The following is a 13,749-nucleotide window of genomic DNA, read 5'->3' as shown; positions in this document are numbered from 1 at the left end:
GGGTTCCCAAACCTTTTGCAGGATGCACCGGGGGGGCTGGGGGCTGGGGGCTGCTGTTGGGCAGCCGGAGCCCTTGGAAGCTGTTTGCCTTCAAACCCTGCTTTTTTTCTTCTGCTCCCAGTAACCTGAGGTCTCTTGCCTTTGTTGGCCATCGCAGTGATCTCCCTTGTTACAGGGTGCTGGATGGGGCCTGGGATGTATTTGATCAGCTGTCTGAAGCTGATATTTCCCAACAGCGTAGATAAACAGTTGCACCACAAAACCCGCTTCTTCCTGATGGCCGGCATTTGCCTCTGCTGCGTTTTGAAATGGGAGCATGTGGAGGGGGAAGAGTGTTGGGGAAGTGAAATTCTTGTGTTGCAAAGAGCGGGGTGGAGTGGTGACAAGGGCAGCCAGTGTGCGTGGTGGCGATGGTCTTGTAGAGAGTAGTGCGATACATATACATATAAAAAAAAATGCAATTATATCTTGCTTTTAATCCACTTCAAATACTGATGGGAGAGGAGCTGTTGCTACCTCTGGCTCGGACACAGCTGTTTGCTCCATGCAGGAGAGCGTGTGCCGCTGCACGCTTGTCCCACGGGAGTTCTGGTAGCTGGTGTGTGTGTTATCGCTGAGCTCAGAGGGTTTACACCCTGTGGCTAAAGCTGCTGCCCGTGTGTTTTGCTTCCTGCAAAAGCAGGTTTCCCTGCGTTGGGGTGTCTCCTCCAGCCGGATAGCGGCAGAACTTGCTTTGTTGGAGTTTGTGCAAATGCAAAACGCCGCTTGTCGTTCCCCTGGATAACTCGGGCAGGGTCAGGAGAGCTGGCGGTGGATGTGGGGCTCCTGTGGTCCCTGCCCAGAGGCAGCAGTGATGGGTCCTGGGGCTGGTCAGAGACCCTGCGATGGGCAGGGGATGGGACTTTTGGGGTGCTGTAGGAAGAGGACAGGGTACCCAGTAACTTGGTGAATTTATGAGGGGTGCTATGGAAGGAGCATGGGTAGAGGTTAAAGCTGAATGTGTTGAAATGAAAAATCAGCAAGTGGTCGGCCAGTCCTGAGCCATCCTTGGGGCTGTGCTGGCAAGGGAATTTGGCTAAAGATGCATCTCCCTTCACTTGGAGCCCACGCTTCTCTCTCAGGAGCCAGTGCTGCTCAGACAAGGGTTAAGCCATTGCACTTCACTTCCAACAGGTCTTGCTTCTTTCTAAATCAGTTAAAATCTCAGGTTGGTTCCCCCCTCCTCCCCTTAAGTTGGATGGAGAAGGGATGCTGGTGAGACCGTGGGGCTCGCTGTCCCTGGGAGGGCAGGACGAGGGATGAGTTTTTAGCAGGCTGCTCTTTGCACAGAGAGCTCGCTCTCTGCCTGGCACTCCTCCATAATTGGTTTGCTGGATAGCAACAGGTAGTAAAAGCTTTTAATGACTCCTTATCACCCCATGTGGGGAGGGAGCAAGGCTTCGCTCCCGCTGCAGCCCCAGCGGGAGCTGGGTGGCTCCAGTGGTACCCGAGTGTTTGCTCAACGGCAGAGCTGGGGCCGGCGGGAGGGTTAAACCTCCAGGACAAACTGGTTAATGATGCCGAACAGCTGTAGTCATTAAATTCCTTACAAAAGACAGATCTAATCTATTACATCTTTATCTTCCGCCGTTTCCCTGTGTGAAGCCTTTAACGTGTTTGTTCATCCTTTAGCTGAGTTTATGGAGAAGGAGATGCTGGTCTGGGAGCGCTCGGCTGGTGGACGACAGCAAACTGCAACGGGGCATTTGGGCACGGGTGGAGAGCGAGAGCATTGCAGAAACAGACCTCGGGAGTTTTTAAAAGGGGGCTCTCCCTTATTTTGGCAATTGTCTCCTTGCGTGAGTGTGTCTTTACCAGCTGTGCAGGGTTCGGTGGCTGGGGAGGTAGTGGCAGAGCTGGTTCTGCAGCAGGACGTTGCTATTGTTTCTGGAATATCTTAAACCACTAAGGAACGTCCTGTCTGTCTCTTCCCTCCCTGGCCCCGGTGATGCTGCAACAGGTTTCTCTCCTTCCTTCGCTCTAGTTTAACCTTACAGTTAGTTTTTAAATAAGAAGGTGGCTTTCAACTGGTATTTGAGGAGGCTTCTGGATGGAGCGGGGCAGGTGATGGGGGGTGTGTGTGTATGAGATGCTATTGCCTTTACTGAAAAGGGTTGGGGCTGAGGGTCTTTAATGCCAAGATACAAAGCCTTTGAGGGAGAGTTCACTGAAAAACACTGCTCAGCGCAGTAGGTCCCTGATCACTGAGTAGCTATTTTGGGTCTACTGTAACACGTAAGAATGCTGGAATTAAGTATTATTATTCTCATCCTTCAAATCTGTCTTGCAGCTCTGCTGACTTGGCTGCGTTTTTTTCGGAGTGTGATGTTTTATTGGGTTTCCGTGATGGGTTTCTTGCTCTGGCCTCCCTCTTTGCGGAGGAATCCCACCAGAGTCCGGAGGATGCATCCAGCCTGACTCCGGTTTTCAGACAGTCCCTGGCTGCTTTTGCGCCTGGATTTTCCCGTGCATGTGTGTTGCCTTTGTCTTCTTGCTGCTGGATCCCCAAGGCCTCTCCCGGCAGTGCAGCAGGCTGTTGGGAGTTCCCACGAGTGTTCCCGTGCCCACGAGGGTGGGCTTTGGGTGGAATGCTGGGTCCGGGCGCAGCGGAGCACCCACGTTGAAGCTGTGGCTTCCAGGGACTCCCTCGCTCCTGCCTTTTCCAGATCGCGCCGTTCAGTGCTCCTCTGAGCAAGTGGGAATTCACAGACGTGATGCTGGTGGGTTTGGGAAGGTGGCATGGGAAGGGAAGAGGAGAAAACAAGCTGGCCGTCGTGGGAGATGATAAATCCCTCGCAGGCTGCACGTCAGCTCGGCCGTACCTGCCTTCTCACGTGGATACGTGCTTCTGTTAACCACCTTATTCTTTCCGCTCCCCGGCTGCACGATGTCCTCTCGGCTCTGCGATCGTTACGCTAAATAGGATAATGAGGCTTAATCAGCTTCATCTCCTCTACCTCGAGGCTTCATTTTGCTCAGAAACATCTGTCTCCATGCAGAAAGCAGCTCTCTCGCTCCCATCGTGGTGGGTGCAGGTCTGCAGCCGGAGCTGAGCTCGGTCCAGGACCCGGATGGGTGCTGTGGCACGTAGGGGTGTGGGGCAGCCCTGGGGTCTCCCTTGGGAGAGCTGATTGGCGTTCAAGGCGGAGGGAGAGGAGGGCAGATGTTGCAGGAGAAGCAGGAGTTAATATATAATCTAGGGGGAGAACTGATGGGCCATTACTCAGTTATTACTAGGAGCCTGCCAATACTTCTCGTGTAAAAGATGATCGCGGACGGGAGGATGGGGAGCCAGGGCTGTAATTCTGTCCTGGAAATACCATCTCAATTGGATTTTTTAATATTTTTTTTTTTTCTTGTCAGCTAGATACAGGGTTTGTTGCCTTTTTTCTGAGTACAGAGTAAATCAATAAAGCCGCATGTGACGGGTGGACCATTCCTTGGATTTAAAACAAATAGTAACTAAAGTGCCTTTTAAAAGCCTTTCGCCTGGGTTGGTGCATGCTCTGTGGGTGCCAGTGCTGGGCTCTTGTGCTGCGGGAAGGACCAGCATGGCTGAAACCCCTTCGTGGGGGTCCAGGGCTTGTGTTTCGTACCTGTTCTGAAATATTTTGGGCTGTGATTTGCAGCTGCATAATGGTTTTCATGAGCAGGCTGAGGATTTTCGCGTGGGCTGGATGAGAGTGGAGTGGGTGCATGTGTGTGGATGTTCGTAGTAGGAGACTGGATCCCATTAACCCTCTCAAAACATAATTATGTTGTGCTCCTGCCCTCTTCTATTTTTGCAAATTGAGGCTTGCAAGCTTTTTTGGAATATAGTCTGGGACTGGGCATTTGGCACAGTGAATTTAAGGCTATTTTTGATGAGCACCCTTGGGAGGGATTTGAGAACTTGATAAACAGATATCTCCCATTTAATAATGATGGTGTCTGTTGTTTGGCTCAGAATGTGCCTCGAGGATGTATATTTTGCTTTCTAAATCTGTGCAAGTCACGTATCGGGGGAAAGCTGAGAATAGTGTGTGGATGGTGAAGCTGCAGGAGGGGGAGGAGAGACCATCACACCCACTCCAGGCGTAGTTGCATGTTATTTAAAAATTGCAATTTCTTTCGCAGGGCTAAACCACAGCTGGATTAGACCATGGGAAGCATCTTTTTTGGGGGGCCACTGCGTAGCGATTCCTAGCACATGCTTGGTGTACCGGGGTAACCGTGTGAGCACTGTGGGTGCAGTTTGAGGATGTTGGTGATCCTCTCGGCTTGGCAGTGTATGTGCTTCCACCCGGCAAAGATGGAAAGCTTTTAATACTGCTCTCCCTTCTGATCTGCATGGAGCTGGATTTGATGGGTTAATTATTTCATGAGGCAGTAAAAATGTGCTAGGTCTTGTCGCTGCTGTTAATTTATAATTGGAATAAAGGTTCCCTCTTATGCAATTTGCTAATTCCTCCGAGACATGCCCATCACAAGTTCCTATTCTTAATGTGCTTTTTCCTGTTCATATGTGACTCCTAGAAAGTTAATTAGCTGCACATCCTCATTGCCGTAGTAGGTAGAGGCTTTTTCGATTTGAGCATTAACCAAGGGACATGCCTGTGTGTGGGGCATGTGTATTTTCTGGCTTATTAAATTTTTGAGCGTGGGACTGAAACACTGTCCAGAGCAGCCCAGGGACCCAGGTGCGGTGGCGTGGGTGGCATCTTGCCGAGCTCAGCCTGGCAGCTGCATGTCTTGGGCCACATAATCTTGGGAAAATGACCAAATAAAGGGGTTCCAGTGAGGTGGTTTTGGTGGTCTGGGGCATGCAAAGTGACTCTACCCTTTTTACATGCAGACCGTGTTCAGTCTTCGCCGGTCTGTGCTCCTGGCAGCCCTGCCTGCTGGCTCCCGCTGCCTGCAAAAGCCTTCCCGCGTCTCGGCATTGCGTTCCTGGTGAGAGCCGAGCTGGCGTGGGGATGTCTGGATGCAGAAAAAGTGGGAACGGGCAGACACGCGAATGCGCGATTGCAGTCTGTCTGTGCTGTGCTCGTGCTGCCCAGGGCGAGGGGCTTCAAAGCTGGAGCGATGCAGCCCCTCGGGAGCCAGACAGCCCCGCTGCCATCGCTGCGCTTTCGTACCCCTCGGCAGATAAATGTTGCACCGAGTCTGGTCTGAATCGGTATTTTGCTTGTAGAGGGGCTGCAGGAGATAAGCCTTTGCCTCGCAGGGTGGTGAGGATGGAGCAGAGGGACTCGGTTGACGTGGGCTTGCGTGAGCCGCGGCTTGACTTGTGCGTTCCCGGTTTGCTCCGATTTCCTTTGCTTAGGGGAAAATAAATAGCAGCCATTCTGTTTGTTTTGTTTTGTGGCATTCTGGCCCTCTTCCACTGGCTCTGGAAGGAAGGAAGGATCCAGCTCTGATGACTGAGGAAGAGAAACCTTTTTTTGGGAGCCTCATCAGGGAACGTAGCAAAGCCTTCTGTTGGGAAAGGTCCTTTCCCCTTCTAGCTCTAAATAAATAGGGCTACTTGGGCATGAGTTTTGTGAACCTACCAAATAAAACCAAGCCAGCTCTTCCCCGAGGCCAGCTCGGGTTATGGATCCATGGAGGACTGATGCCTGGGACCAGCTCCCCTATGTCCTGTCCCAGGCAGGTGGCAAGGGCAGGATTTCCAACATGATCCTTGGTGCTGACCAGAAAGCCCAACCACGGGATCCTGTGAAAGTCTCTTGTTAGAGTCCCACTTCTTGAGGCTGGCACCCAGAAACCCCCAAAGGGTTTTTTAAAATCTGTTTGTCCATATGGTCTGTGGAAAGCCTGCCTGCCTCCCACTCACCCCTTCCCTGCCCACGTGCAGTGGTTTTAGCGATTGAAATCCAGTTGTTGCTAGATAGGGTGAAATTATTTGCAAAACCCCCACAAAGTTGTAATTATACTAATTTTTAGAAAAGCATTTTGTTTTATTAATGGAGGTAAAGGGTTATTTACTTCCAGAGTGCAATTTGTCAGCTGCTCTTAATTATAATTCTCTCTCTTATTATGCATTAAGCATTTCAAAAAACCATTACATTTGAAGCCCCCAAACTAGAGCTAAAGAGCAGAGATGCTTTGAATCCAAGTCAGGGTTAAATTCCCCTCCCACCCTCATTAGGTTTATGGGGGCAATCGCTAACTTTGCTGACGGCAAATGAAATCTGGATCTCTAGCTGAAATCTGGAGCGGTTTGATGGTGCTCGCAGCAGTGTGGCTCTGCGGGCTGACAGCAGGGTTGCACGGGGAGCGAGGAGGTGAAAAAATCCCACTGTGGAAAAGCAGAGACTGAGACAATCTGGCTTAATTCTTCGTTCAATGAGCTCTTGCACTGGATACACGTTTCTCCACCATTCCCTTCTCTGTTATGTACCTGTGCCTGCAAAAAGCACCTCTTTCCCTGCTGGTTACCTCAAGTGGGTATTACGGACTGATAAGGCTGGTAATGTAACATGGGGCTTTGCTCTGCTCCGTGGCTCAGCCTTTGTTGATTGAATTTCAATTACTGTTTGGGGCTTGGCTCAGAATTGTAAAAGAGGATAAATTTTCCAAAAGGAAGAGCACACTGGAATACCAGATCTCCTCCATACCTGCCAGAAGAGTCTCTCGGGGGTTTCTGCTGGATCCTGGACAGCATCTGACCTTTTTTGCTGATTGAATTGGAGCACTCTCTTTGTTACGCTAAGTTTTAGTCCTGGAATAAGCAGAAAGCAGGCGGCGAGCGCCCAGGGGGAGAGCAGGGAGTGGGTGCTGACCCCGTGCTTACAGCCGAGTGTGGACCTGGGGGGGACGGACGGACGGACACGTGGGTGCTTGGAGTGCCCCGGAGCTGCACCCATGCCCCGGGTCGGGTGGTCTCTGTTGGTGGGAGCCTCCTCAGCTCTAAAAGCCCGTGGCAAAGCTTGTGAAACTTCAAGCTCCCTTCCTTGCTGCAGCGATGCTCTGCGCCCTGCCTGTATCCAGGCTCAGGGAAGGAGACGGGAGTCCTCTGCCTCCCATTCCCGGGACCGCGGTGCTGGTTCATGGCAAAGAGCTGGCAGCCCTGAGATGGCATCGCCTGTAAGGCTCGCTCCCATAGCATCCATGCTCTTACTCCGAACGCCTGGACGAGGCCCCGTTTATCCACGGGCACGTCGAGTGCTCTGGGTGGTTCCTCAGCTGTTCTTTGATCTGAAAATGTGCCATTGAATTCACTAATAGCATAACCCCAAATTAATGCCTCCACTGTGAAAAGTAAACCTGCCATTAAAATGACAGAGAAGCAGCAAATGAGGTTGCAATTGGTTGGGTGGTGAATGTCAGGGAGAGGAAGGCTGCTTTCACGTAGATCACAGAAAATATATATGCACAGATCTATAACTGCAGCACAATGCCAGCTTGCTCTCAGGGTAAACTCTGACTCACCCAGACTGACTTGACACGCTGTCTGCTTTGAAGATGAGCTGTAAAGAGTCAGTTTTGTGCCTCTTGTGCGAGTATGTCCCCAGGGAGGACGGTCCCCTCGGATGCCAGCGATTGCAGGCGGATGGGTAAGTTGCCACCTTGCGATACTTGGTGGCCACGCTTTGGTACAAACGGCTCCGCACAGTGCCAGCCGGCACGTTGCTTCCCGGCTGGTAGGTGCTGTGGGCGACTGCTGGTGAGTGGTGTAAACCAGAGATTTGCTTTTAATCCAGTGGAACATCGTGCCTTATTAATAGGCTGACGACCTGCCGAGAGGGACACGCAGCTGGGGAATTGGGGAAGAAATGGCTCGTTTGTTCCTTTTTGCTCAAGCTGGCTGAGGCTCCTTTGCCGGCGTTCGGACCCCGTGGGTGTCTCTGCTTTTGCACCCACTCGATGCCGTGGGGTGATGTGTCCGTGTCCTCAGGCTGTGCTGCTCCCGGGTGGGAGCATCAGGGCATGCTACGCTCAGGGTGTGAAAATATTCCTGGTGTGTTTTCCTGACTCCCCACGTCATGCTAAGGTGGTGAAAGTGATGTGACTTTAATCTGTTGTCTGCAGGCTTCAGAGCTAATGAAAACTGAAAAACTGACTGGATGAGTCCCCTCTTCGAGTTTCAGGCTATTTGCAGGCTTGGGAAGGCGTCTTGCTGTTGGTTTACATTTCGTATGTGTTTTTTAAGGCCTGTCAAGACTTTATAGGTGCGGTACGTACCATATACATAAATAAATACTATGAGGGCTGGTTTCGGGGCTTGATTTCTGGGCTTTTAGGTTTTCTTAGTTGGTGTCCAGCACCCGAACGAGTTACCTGTGAAAGCCTAGGATGAGCCCTGCCCGCGGGGCCGATTGGAGGGGAACCAGCCCATTCCCCAGCTCAAAATTCAGCGGTGCCCCGTGGGACAGTCCTGAGCTTCCCAAGGAAGGGAAGTTGGTTAGCTTCTCCGTGGTGGTAATCAGGAAGCGCCTCGTCCCTTATTACGCCTCGTTTCTGTAATGAATTAACAAATTAATTGCGCTAGACGAAGAGAATGAAAGGCCTCTCCTGTGGATTTATTGCTCTGTGCTTCAGGAAGGTGTTAGAGGCTCCCCTGGTTCTGCCGCGGCTCCTGCGGATGAGCAGAGGAGCCAGCGTCTCTCTTGGGCTTTGGTGCTATTTTGGTAATTATGGGATGTGCAAGACGCAGAGAGGAAGGAAAAAAAAAAAAAAAGAGCAGAAACTATGTGCTTGGGAATGAGCTGGCTGCAGGCTGGGTCCCCGGAGGCTGCGCCGGCGCCCGTGGGCTGCGATGCTGGGGGGGATGCGGGGAGAAGGGGCTGTGCCCCAGCAGCGCCGCTTCTCCATCCGTCTGCTGGGGACTTGTGCGTGTCCGCCTGGCTAATTGCGGGTCTAAAGGAAGTTGTGTTTTAATGTAATGTAATTAGGCGGCACTGGCATTGTGCGGCCCTTCGTTGGAGGGGTGATGGATTGCTAGCTGAGCCCCTGCTACATCCCACCAGCCCTTCGAGGAGCTCTCGCCATTCCCTTCCCAGGGATCCTGACATCCCACCCTGCAGCAGCAGCCACCTGCTTTGTTTGCCCTTTCCCATTAATTCAATCTGCACTGATAGAAAGTCATTACTGAGGAATATATTGTGTAAAAATGAGCTGTTAATTGAAGTTTTGTTTGCGTTTTCTCTTACTGTCGCAAAAAGCCTTGCATAATAAAGGACTGTAAAAATACATGTTGCCACGCTACAAATATACAAGGTGGGAAGGGGGCAGGGAGAGAGAAAAGAGGCGAAGCTGGTCTCCATTAGACTTTAATAAGCATGCGGAGAAAAAGCGGCTCTTAATCCCATCTGAGGCTTCAAGGTTTATTGCTAACAATTAAAATCTCATATTGTAATGCTGACTCGATGCCACAAACCTCTCTGCTGTGTCCTGCTGAGCGAGCTGCGGGTGTTGGGGTGGTGGTGATGATGTGGGGCAGTCCTTAGGAAAGTATCCCTTAGGAAAATATCCCTTAGGATCTGGCTGCGGCTATAACAGGCAAGTTTCCTCCCAGCAAACAACTACAAACGTATATGCATCCTAACTGGTTTTGGTGGGGCAGCACTTGTGTGCTCAAAAACTCTGCCTGGAGCAACTGATCCTTTGAAAAATTAATTTACCGGTTGTGTTTCGAGATTTCTCTGAGCTTCTTGGTGGACAGGAGGCTGGTGATGCGAAATGTGTCTCCTGCTGTTGCAGAGGTGGCCTTTGTTTGTTTAACGAGTTGTTTGGGGTTTTTTGCAAGGTTGCAGGGCAAAAGCAGCAAAAATGTTCCCGTGCTTTTGTTTTTGTAATGGCAAAGGTTACAAAAACGACCTCCTTTCTGCCTGGTAAAACGTGGCTGTTGCAAAACATCAGGTTTTGTAACAAACCTCCTGGGTATCCCGAGGAGCCTGGGAATTGCATGTGTGTTCCCTCCTCCCGGGCAGAGCTCGCCCCGGCCCCACGCCGCCAGGGCTGTCGCCTTCCCAGCCCTGGTGCCAGCAACATTCCTGCTGTGTTTTTCCTCCCTCCTGGAAAGGCCAAAGCCCCAAACGTGCCAACGAGAAAAATCCGTACGTTTGTTTTTTAATATGAACGTTGCTTTGGCCAAAAAGATGGATTGGCTCGTGCCTGGCTCCCCTTGGAGCCCCTCGCGTGGGTCTGGGGCGGCCGCTGCTCTCCGGGACCGGTGCCGGTGGCACGTGCCCACTTGCCGGCAGCGATGATTTTTGGGGGTCCAGCCGTGCCTTATACTGGGTGGGAGCGGGTACCCCAGCATCCTCCGGTCCGAAGGGCTGCGTTCGCCTGGGGCTGTGGGATGCTTTCTTCTCACTTCTGTTGGAGGGCAAATTTGGTTTATTTGAGGGTTTGGGATGGGTTTTGGTAAATTTGCCTTCCTCATTCCCTAGGGTTGCCGGACTTAGTGTTTCTGGGAGTGCTTGGTGGTGTTGGATCATGAGAGAGCTGCGGGTTTTGGCACTGCCAAGGGTCTCCCCTCGCCTGCTGTCGGATGAGGCAGCTCCCAAGGGAGCCCCCGTGGCCAGGACTGCTCCGGGGTCACCCCCCAGGACACCCCGGCTGTCCCCCCGCTCCTGGTGACCCAGGAGGGAGGTGATTTATTCCTCCTGCCCCCGCAGCCTGTCAGCAGAGGCTGGTGATTAAAGCTGCTGTTTGCAATTTTCAAGAATTATGAGTTATCGAAGTGACTGATAATTAGCAGTGAATAAAATGTAGTTGCAGTAGTATTACATTAGTTACAGATAAACCGATACCAGCCTTCCTTAATATTCACTTAAGCTTCCCTATTTGCAGTTATTAGGGGAAGGCTCTGGTGGTGTGTTGCTGCCAGCTGCCCTGTCAGGACAAGAAAGGCCTCCCAGCCTGATGTGATCTGCTCGCGAGACGCTGCCGGAGCAGATCTGCTGTGAAAATGCTGAAATTATTTTGTCTATGGATGAACCTTCCTTTCCTAATTCCCGCAGCAGTGCTGCCATAGCTACAAGCTGCCTGCTGCAGGCAGGGCTGCGTGCTGGACCGGGGAAGGATGCGGGGCTGGAGGAGCCAGATGGAAGATGCTCGGCGTGGGAAGCGGGGAGCCCCCAGGTCTCCCCCCGCGCCTGCTGCCACGGCTCTGGAAAAAATGTCAGCGGTCTCGGCGCAGGCAGCGGGGCTGGCACGGGGGGACGTGCCCTGCCGAGCCGCGGGGAGGGCTGCGGTGCTTGGCGTGTTGCAGGATCAGGCCCTCGGGGTCTGTTCCTCCTTGGGAAATTGGGTTTTGTGAGGATGCTCTTGGGTTAAACAGTTGCTGGATTGATCGTTTGGCTTCTAGGGTGAAACTGTGCCTCTGTTCAGGCTCGCCCTGCTCCTGCCTGGTGCTGAGCAAGCCGATGCCGGCGGATTTCCACAGGGGCTCCGGTGGTCATCGAGGAGTGATTCCCATCCAGCCCCTTCACTGGCTGGGTAAGCGATCCCGACCCGACGCAGCGCTCTGCTCCGGAGCTTCTGCTGGTGTCGTGGTGGGACAAGGATGTATTTGGGAGCCGACTGCTGGGATGAGGGATTGGGTTAGATTCGTAGATCCCAAGAGCTGCTGATGTCCATGAGCGCACGTGCGATGCTTCCCACGTGTTCACCGTTTCCATTTGCCTTCTCCGGTGCGGTTTGTCTTCTCCTGCCGCTGTGTTTGGCGGCACTTTGAGGCTTTGGAAGATGGTTCTGATCACGGCCTCTGGTTGCGTATGCTGTGGTTTAAGTTTTATGAAACTTCAGGCAGTTGAACTGTAGAGGGAAAATGGAAGAAATCTATTTTGCAATGTGACAGACAGTGCTGACCCAGCTCTTGTTAGCAAGGCTGAAAAGAATTGCCATCGAGGTGCCTTTCTGTCTGCCCTACCCATTACTGCTGCTCCATTGGTAGCAACCTCCAAATGAAAATGCAAACTGAGATGTGCCTGAAACACTTGAAGACCCTTAAACTTTCATATGAAAATAAATTTGGCTTTCCATCTTCTTTATGCGGTGTTTTATTCACGAGGGGTTGGGGTTACTTGCTGTTACTCTGGCAGCTGGAGCTGCAGCGGTGTGCTGGGTGTCCCCAGATTTATTCCCAATTTATGGGGGTGCAGTCTGTCTGATCAAAGACAGTTTGGGTGCTGCTGGTGGGACCCAGTTGTGACCCCAAGCAACTGGACTGGGCTGTGCTGGGGCGCGGGACTGCCAGGCACCACGGGAATAGAAATAAGGGAGATTTGCTTGTGTCCCAGAGCTGCATATTGGATGCTATTAATCATAAATATGACTGCACCCACTTCAGCGTTGAGAAGGGCCTTTTTTTATTGCGTGGAGTATTTATGGTTGCACCTGAGTTGTTGGTTTTAGTATTTTGAGTGGGGGGGTTCCCAGTGATCCTGGCTTTGAGAGGAGCTGCGATTCAAGTCCTCTTAATAAATGTGTGCCTGCTAACTCCTTCCCTTAACTCATCCCTCCGTGCCAGGTCAATTTTGACCAAAAACCATGGAATTTTTTTCCCCCAGAAGAGGTAGGGAGATGCGTTGGTTTTGGGGATGCGATGCTGGCAGAATGCAGAGTTGGCTGACTGGTTTTTCAGAGGGATGCCTGGTGGTATCGTGGCTTCTGGCAGCACGACTCTCCGCAGCCTTTAAACCCCGTCCCAGGCACATCCTCACCTGCCCAACTGCTTGTGCTCTTCCAGTGAGCGCTGGCTTCTGGTCCCCGCAAAGTGACACGGAGCCTTTGGAAAGAGCCCCAGCCTGGCGTTTGCTCCAGCACAACACTGGGATGGGAAGTGATGCAGCCAGGTGGTGTTTGGCTATTTTTTTTTTTATTTTATTTTTTTTTTTTAAATTATTAAAAAATGCAGTTTGAAATGAGGAGGGCTTTGGAGGAGTCTGGGGGTGAGGACCTGCCTTCTGCACCCTCGGCGGTGGGGCTGGTGCGGGGTGCTGCTCCCCGGGAATCGGGGCTGTGCCGGGGCTTGGCACATCCCACGGGACACCGGCTTCCCTGGGAATTGCTGGTGCTGTCCTCGAGCACCCCTCCAGTGAGTTTGGGAGCAGCTGAGGTCCCAAGAGATGAAACCGAAGGGTGCTGAGGGAGGGTGGAGGACCGTGGGGCGGCTTGCCATCGCTCGCTCTCAGTGGGTTACAAATGAGCGCTGCTGGCATGGGGATTCGTAACCGGTGCTGTGCGGCGAAGGTTCACTTGGGAACATCGAGCCCTTGATATGTTGTTTCAAATAAAATACCAGCCTGTTGTTTTACATGCAAATGGGTGCTCTCTGATAACTAAGTGCTTTCTAAGGGAGCTCTCTTCCTATCTGATCCTATTTCATGTTTTTAACATAAATCTGTTTATCAGCCTCAGAAAAGCTGGGGACTCGCTGCTTTGTTGCTGCACAGCCTTTGTCTCCGTCCCCAGAGGTGTTGGGCTCTGTGCAGACGTGCAGAAGCAGCGAAGCCGAGCGAGCGGCGGATGCCCAGATCTTGCCACGAGCTCGCCGGGGGCACGGGGGGGCTGCAGAGACATGCAGTGTGTCTCCCTGCAGCCGGGGCAGTCGCTGACATGGGTTGGGGACGTGCAGCATCTCCCCTTCCTCTCCTTGCTCCTCACCCCTCTTTTCTTTCTCTTACTGCTTTCTGGTCTCTGATCTGTTATCACTGGCTCTCTTTTAATAAGTGTGAAATGGGAGCCTCTGGGCACCATCAAAGCATGGGTTGTTATTGT

General features: G+C 52.1%; 1 protein-coding gene across 2 annotated transcripts in view; it reads left to right on the top strand.

The window, feature by feature from the left end:
* Positions 1 to 13,749, top strand: part of SLC39A11 (solute carrier family 39 member 11) — a 95,196-nt gene that overhangs the window by 10,485 nt on the left and 70,962 nt on the right. The window lies entirely within an intron of this gene.

Source organism: Accipiter gentilis, chromosome 10 (assembly GCF_929443795.1).
Source record: "Accipiter gentilis chromosome 10, bAccGen1.1, whole genome shotgun sequence".
Lineage (NCBI taxonomy): Eukaryota > Metazoa > Chordata > Aves > Accipitriformes > Accipitridae > Astur > Astur gentilis.
Note: the sequence above shows the minus strand (reverse complement) of the source record. Positions and strands in the feature narration are given on the sequence as shown.